Below are 7,100 nucleotides of genomic sequence, written 5' to 3' on the forward strand. Positions count from 1 at the left end.
TCTCTGGTCAGATTGTGACAGGGTACCTTTTTTCTTTACTACTTCCCTTCTGGATGGTTTTAATTCTCTCTTAATGACACAACTCAAATCTGTACATTTATTGTCTGTTTTTTCTCTTCCTTTTTCTCGATTTATCATTCCATAGCAGAAGAGACTTTACACAAAGGGCATGTGATACTTTATCAGACTATGTGAGGGAAAGCAATTATTTGGTGCAGTAGAATATTTAACTCTACAAAGGTACGTGACATTTGTTTATGTTGTGGGATATTTGTTTAACTATGTAAAGATGTATTGCTGTTTTACCTTGACTACCTAAGACACCTGGTTGGTCTAATAGAAAGCTGAATGGCCAATAGCGAGGGAGGAGGTATAGGTGGGACTTCCAGGCAAGGAGAGTGAATAGGAAGTTTAGGCTCAGAGAAGAAAGAAAAGAGATGCCAGGAGCAAGTCGGCCAGACACAGAGGGAGCAAGAAGGTAGGATATGCAGAATGAAGAGGTAAAAAATCTTGAGGCAAAACATAGATGAATAGAAACAGGTTAAGTTATAAGAGCTGGTTGGACAAGTCTAAGCTAAGGTCAAGCATTCATAATTAATAAAAAGTATTTGTGCCTTTATCTGGGAGCTGGTTCGTGTCCCAAAGAAAATACCAACTATAATTGAGTGTTTGTTTATCCACTCAGCTCACAAATAGTTACTGAATACTCACTATGTACCCAGAGTGAGGGATACAGCATGGACAAAGCATTCCTGCTTCTACTACCAGAGAGTTACTGGCTAGTGTTTTAAAGCAACATTAAGTCTGGGTTCCAGGTAGTCAGGTACAGTGGTAGTCTCAGCACTTGGCAAACAATGGCAGGAGATAAGCCTGGTCTATACAGTTCCAAAACAGCCAGGTGTTACAGTGAAACCTTGTATTAAAAGGCAACAAAGAAGGAAGGGAGAAAGGAAGGAAGAAAGGAAGGAAGGAAGAAAGAAAGAAAGAAAGGATACATGTAGATATGCATGCGTGCACACATCCTAAGGTAGAGATTTGGAGCTATGGGAGGTTGCCACTGCAGCCCTGCTGTACCTGCTGAGCCACATGTTCTTCCTCAAAGAGTTACAGCAGAGAAAATTTTTGTAAACACAAGAGTGACTGATGCTTTGAGGACATTCAAGTGTCCCATGTTACTAGACACAACACTTTCTGCACAGTCAACCCCAAGTTGCTGGCAGTGACTGTAGAAACCAGCACCAAGTTTGGGCGAGGGTCTTTTCTGGTGTTCCCTTTAAGCAAAATGGGTCACACTGATAAGGCCCATCCAACAGTGCATGAGCACACAGGATCTGACTGGATGTTGGCTGGTGTCCCACAATGATGACGTCATAGGCAATGGCTAAGAGGACCGCACAGAGAATGGGCTGACCTCCTGTCTGGCAGAGTTAGTACACCATACATGTGAGCATCCCTACCCACAGCATGAATTGTGCTGCTCAGTGCAGGTTTTAATAAGGTGGTGCTTGTCTGGAGCCTGGGCACTGTCAAGCAGCTCAATAGCTTGTACTCTGATCTCACCTTTTATAATAGCTGGAACCATAGGGATGCCTCTCCTGCTCAGTTTGCAAAGGCAAGAGTGTCTGTATCGCCCATCCCCAGTGGGGCACCCTGGTGACCAAGTAGGAGAAGGATCATAAGGGGGCAATTCCAGGTCATGTTTCTGGTGGACAGCAAGGTATTCACCTTCAGTTTCAGCTGCATGAGTGAATGATAGCTGGAACTCTAGGGCACAGAAAACTTTGAGGAGCCAGCGGTCTGGGATGATCTAGATTGAAGCAATGGGGACCGACTGCCCTTTCATGATCCAGATACCAGTGTGGTCTATGTCTGTAACATGAGGGGGCCTGTTTGTTGGGGGTTTTCTGTCCCGCTTAGTTCCCCCAGCCGGCAGGCCCCAGAGAAAATCAACCACACAGATTTCTGTAAGTTATAAAGCTGATTGGCCCATTAGGTCAGGCTTCTTACTGGCTAACTCTCACATCTTGATTAACCCATTTTTTCTGGTCTATGTTAGCCATGTGGCTCAGTACCTTTTTCAGTGGGGCAGCTCACATCCTGCTGCTTTGGTGATCGGGGCAGGAGTGGGAGGAATCAGCTTCCTCCTTTCTAGAATTCTTCTGCTCTCCTTGCATCATTTTCACTTCCTGTCTGGTTTTTCTGCCTACATCTCCTGCCTGGCCAATCATCATTTATTTAAAACATGATTGACAATGAATACAGACAATTCTCCCGCACCACTTCCCCCTCTTTTTTTAAAAAAACAAAAACAAAAACAAACAAACAAACAAAACAAAAAACAAAAAAACAAGGGAAAATATCCATAGTCCATTTTTTGGGGAATGTGGGCATAGTATTCCAGGCTACTTCCTGCTGGTTGGGGGCACTGATAATCTTATGGGGACCTAAAGAAAATTTTAGAGTTATGATCAAGTCCTGACTGAAGTATCCTGTGAGTCTTGATCATCTCAGGCAACAGTCTTGAACCTGTTCTGGATGAAGAACTCTGATATTGGGCCATCTGTTCCTACCGGAGATTTTTCAGGTGGTCTCCCTTGATCAAAGATGATTTTTCTTAACTCTGAATAAATCCACAGCCTCTCATTTTCTGTGGAAACAAAAGCAAAATCTCTTCTACAAAGTAACATACCTTTTGACTTCAATTTTGAAGCCAAGGTATTTTCAAAATACCTATCTTTGATTAATTCTGCAGCTTTTATAAGCAAATATCTTTTAGCAGCTGTTGCTCCTTCCTCAGCATTTAAACAATTAAAAAAGAGCATAATAGCATACAGTATCAAGATTCCCTGTGTATTTTTCATCTTTACATGACTTTATTTTAACCTCTATTTCTTTTATTTTTACTTTTAACTTTTGGCTTTTTGAGACAGGTTCTTTGCATATCTTTGTCCTGGAACTCCCTCTGTAGACCAGGCTATCTTTGAACTCCCAGAGATCCGTCTTGTCTCTGCTTCCCAGGCTACTCGTTCTTTCTTTTTTATTTTGAGAACTTTAACCTTTAGCCTGTATATATTTTTAACACACTGTAAACCATTTAGAGGTTTTCTTACTCTTTGAATTTTTCTTTACTGTATATCTCTCTTTTTCTGACCACATGGGTCTTTAATTTGCTAAGGAATATGGTGAAGACAACACTCAAAAGCTCTTAAGGCTTTTCAAGGTCCTTGCCAGGAAGCAAGCTGCAACATTGTGTCCATAGTCCAGACTGCCTGCTTGAAAGAGTCAGAGTTTTCCCTGGCAGGACGGCCCAGAAAGCCAGCATTTTAAAACAGAGCAGCTTTTTTTCCTGCTACGGGTGAAAACTGAAATGCTTTACTCTAATCTTTCCCAAGCTTTCTCAGGTTTTCTGTGGATGCAGTTATCCATGTTGGGTGCCATTCTGTAACATGAGGGGCTGTTTGTTTGTTGGGGTTTTCTGTCCTGCCCAGCCCCCACCAGCTATTGAGTCCCAGAGAAAAATCAACCACACAGAGATTTCTGTAAGTTATAAAGCTGATTGGCCCATTAGGTCAGGCTTTTTACTGGCTAACTCTCACATCTTGATTAACCCATTTTTCTGATCTATGTTAGCCATGTGGCTCAGTACCTTTTTCAGTGGGGCAGCTCACATCCTGCTGCTTTGGTGATCTGGGCAGGAGTGGGAGGAATCAGCTTCCTCCTCCCCAGAATTCTCCTGCTCTCCTTGCATCGTTTCCACTTCCTGTCTGGTTTTCCTGCCTACACCTCCTGCCTGACCAATCAGCGCTTTATTTAAAACATGATTGACAGAAAGCAGACAATTCTCCTGCATATGTCCAGGGTGGCAATATCCATTATCACAGACAGGTACCTCTACATCTATTTCTTGAATTAATTCACCATGAAAGAGCTCCAGAGGGGTCTGGACAGCATGGCTAAGAAGGACTTGGAGGTCAGCAATATGAAACTGCCTGGTTCTACAAACTGTATGAGTGCAAGTATGAGCCCAACCCATAATCATGACTGTGCCACAAAAGGCCAGCTTCTTCTATGACAAATCTGTCCACGACATAGCCAGGCCTAAATCCTCTCTTGAGGCAAAGGATTGGATGAGTGGGCTGGGTACTGATCCCATCTTTCCTCACCCCAAGAAGCCCTGGCCTAGTAACAACGGGATCTGAAGACCAGTGAGTATACTAGGCTATCCTATAGCCAGCCTGCCAGCGCCAGCTGCCCAGGAACCTCCACAGCTGCTGCCATCATTGACGTCCCCAGTGATACCGTCCCTGGGTCCTAGGAGCCTGGGAAGGTGGAAGAGGCAATGCAGGAGCTGTGAGGGCTGTGAGCGGTGGTCAGGAACATTCTGAGCTTATCGGTTGCCTGGAGGAGTAACTGGGCCGTATGGAGAATGGGGTGCATGGGACCACCGGTGACCTGTACACTGTACACTGCATTCTTCTCTTCCACCCTCCTCTCACCTAGCTTTGACTGCTAGGTCACTTTGTGCGGGTTGCTGCTCAGTGCCTCTGGGGCAGCTAGTGGTCAGCCCGCATCTCTCGCTCCCCAGCCTGGGGGGCCCAGGTTGGAGGCACCACCTGGCTTTTGAAAAGTTTTTGTATCTAGGCCGACTCCCAAGTACTCTAAGGAGCTTTCTCCCACACCTGCCCATTCCACTGCCCCTCACACCAAGAGAACAGCAGACGTTCCCAGCCTTAGCGTGGCTTGTTTCTAGCCAGCTTTTCTAACTCAAATTAACCTGCTTCTCTTCTACATTTTGCTTCTGGAATTTTTACCTTTTATATATATATTCCCTTTTTACTCTGTGGCTGGTTGTATGGCTGGGTGACTGGCCCTAGGTGTCCTCTCTTTCTCCATTTCTCGCTCCTGGCTCTTCTTCTTTCGAGCCTAGACTTCTCTGCCTGGCAGCCCTGCCTATTACTCTCCTGTCTGACTACTGACCATTCAGCTCTTCATTAGAACAATTGAGTGTTTTAGGCAGGCAAAGTAACACAGCTTTATAGAGTTAAACAAATGCATCATAAAAGATTGTATCATTTACATTACTAAACAAATATTCCACAGCATAAACAATTGTAACACATCTTAAACTAATATTCCACAATATTAAGGTAATTGTTGGACTTGCCAGGAGACGTGAGTGGAATGATGGAGGTAATGGTAAAATTGGAGTGAAAATAAGAGATTAAGATAAGATACATGAAAATATTTCTGAAGAGTGTTGGCTATACATTGGAGATTCTACCTCTCCAAAAGCACATTTTCCATTTAGAAATGGAAATTCTCCTTGCCTAGTTTTGACCTCTGTGAACATAATTCTCATGGTCTATGGTCATACCTGGAGCGAACCCCACCTTGGCAAGGGTCTTTGCTTTTTCTTATTCTAGGTTCATAGAGGGCCAAGATGATAAAGTGATGTTTGTTTATATCAAAACCATTAGTCATTGGTTGTGTCTCCTACTAACATTTATTTAGAAAGGATACTACTGGTATTAAATTTTGCCTCCTATTTTCACTAAAACTTTGGCGACTAGTACAATTAATTCTGGAAAAATGATGTTGTTTCCTCTCTGTGGTGAACTTTCAGGCTTTCTCTTTTGTGTCTAAGTCACATTGTGCTAGAATATGTCTCCTTCAGCCTGAGGAAGTTGCTCTGAAACCTATCCCTCATTGGCCAGGCAGAGGGACAGACATGGATTTTATCTGTCTCACTGGGCTGTGTCATGTTTAATCCTAAAGCTTCCCAAGCTGGGTTGCCCAGTGTTTGGGGTAGAGCCTCTCTAACAAGGTTTTCTACCATTGTGAATGGAGACGGCTCTGCTTCTCACCCAGATCCTAGCTGGCAGAATGCGAAGGACATCTATATATCACTGGTAGGTATATTTGGAATAGTAAGCAGCTTGTTAGCGTGGGGCTTATAACTTTGCTCTATCTCCAGTTGTTGGCTGGACACGCAGGCAGAAGTTCTTCCAACTAGAACATAGTCCTACAGAAGACTAGGGAAAAAGCTAGAGACCAAGTGCTGCTATATCATGGTTTAAAATGAACGGTTGAGGGTCCCAAGTCTTCATGTGGTCTTGAGGTAGATTGATTCCTTATTATCTGAGAAACTGCCATACTGATTTCCAAAGTGACTGTACAAGTTTACACTCCCACCAGCAACAAAGGAGTGTTCCCCCTACTTCCCCTTTATTTCTAGCATAAGCTGTCATCAGTGTGTTTGATCTTAGCTATTCTGACAGGTATAAGATGGTATCTCAGACTTGTCTTGATTTGCATTTCCCTGATGGCTAAGGATGTTCAGCAATTCCTTAAGGGCCTTTGGCCATTTAAGATTCCTCTGTTTAGATCTGTACCCCATTATTAATTAGATTATTTGGTATTTTGATGTCTAGTTTCTTGAATTCTTTGTATATTTTGGAGATCATCCCTTTGCCTGATGTGCAGTTGATGAAGACTTTTTCCCATTCTATAGGCGGTTATTTTTTCTTGTTGACTGTGTTCTTTGCCTTACAGAAGCTTCTCAGTTTCAGGAGGTTCCACTTATTAACTGTCAATCTCAGGGTCTGTGCTACTGGTGTTATATTCAGAAAATGGTCTCCTGTGCCAATGTGTTCAAAGTTATCTCCCACTTTCTCTTCTGTGAGGTTCAGTGTGACTGGATTTATATTGAGGTCTTTGATTCATTTGGACTTGAGTTTTGTGCATGGAATAAATATGGATCTATTTGCATTCTTGTACATATTGACATCCAGTTATGCCAGCACCATTTGTTGAAGATGCTTTCCTTTTTCTATTGTATAATTTTAACTTCTTTGTCAAAAACCAGGTGTTCATAGGTGTGTCAGTTAATATCAAGATCTTTGATTCAATTCCATTGGTCTACCTGTCTTTGTGCCAATACCAGGCTGTTTTCATTACTACAGCTTGCAGTAGAGCTTAAAATCAGAGATGATTATGCCTCTGGAAGTTCCTTTCTTGTGAAGGATTGTTTGGCTATTGTGGGTTTTTTGTTTTTCCATATGAAGTTGAGTATTGTCCTTTCAAGGTCTGTGAAGAACTGT

At 42.9% G+C, this 7,100-nt stretch overlaps 2 pseudogenes; both read left to right on the forward strand.

Moving 5' to 3' along the window:
• The first annotated feature begins 1,144 nt into the window (after positions 1-1,144).
• LOC148120251 (coronin-1B pseudogene) lies at positions 1,145-3,505 on the forward strand (annotated as a pseudogene).
• Positions 3,506-3,850: 345 nt separating this feature from the next.
• LOC148120252 (coronin-1B pseudogene) lies at positions 3,851-4,354 on the forward strand (annotated as a pseudogene).
• Positions 4,355-7,100: the final 2,746 nt, after the last annotated feature.

This window comes from Myodes glareolus, chromosome 12, assembly GCF_982192425.1.
Source record: "Myodes glareolus chromosome 12, mMyoGla1.1, whole genome shotgun sequence".
NCBI classification, from domain to species: domain Eukaryota; kingdom Metazoa; phylum Chordata; class Mammalia; order Rodentia; family Cricetidae; genus Myodes; species Myodes glareolus.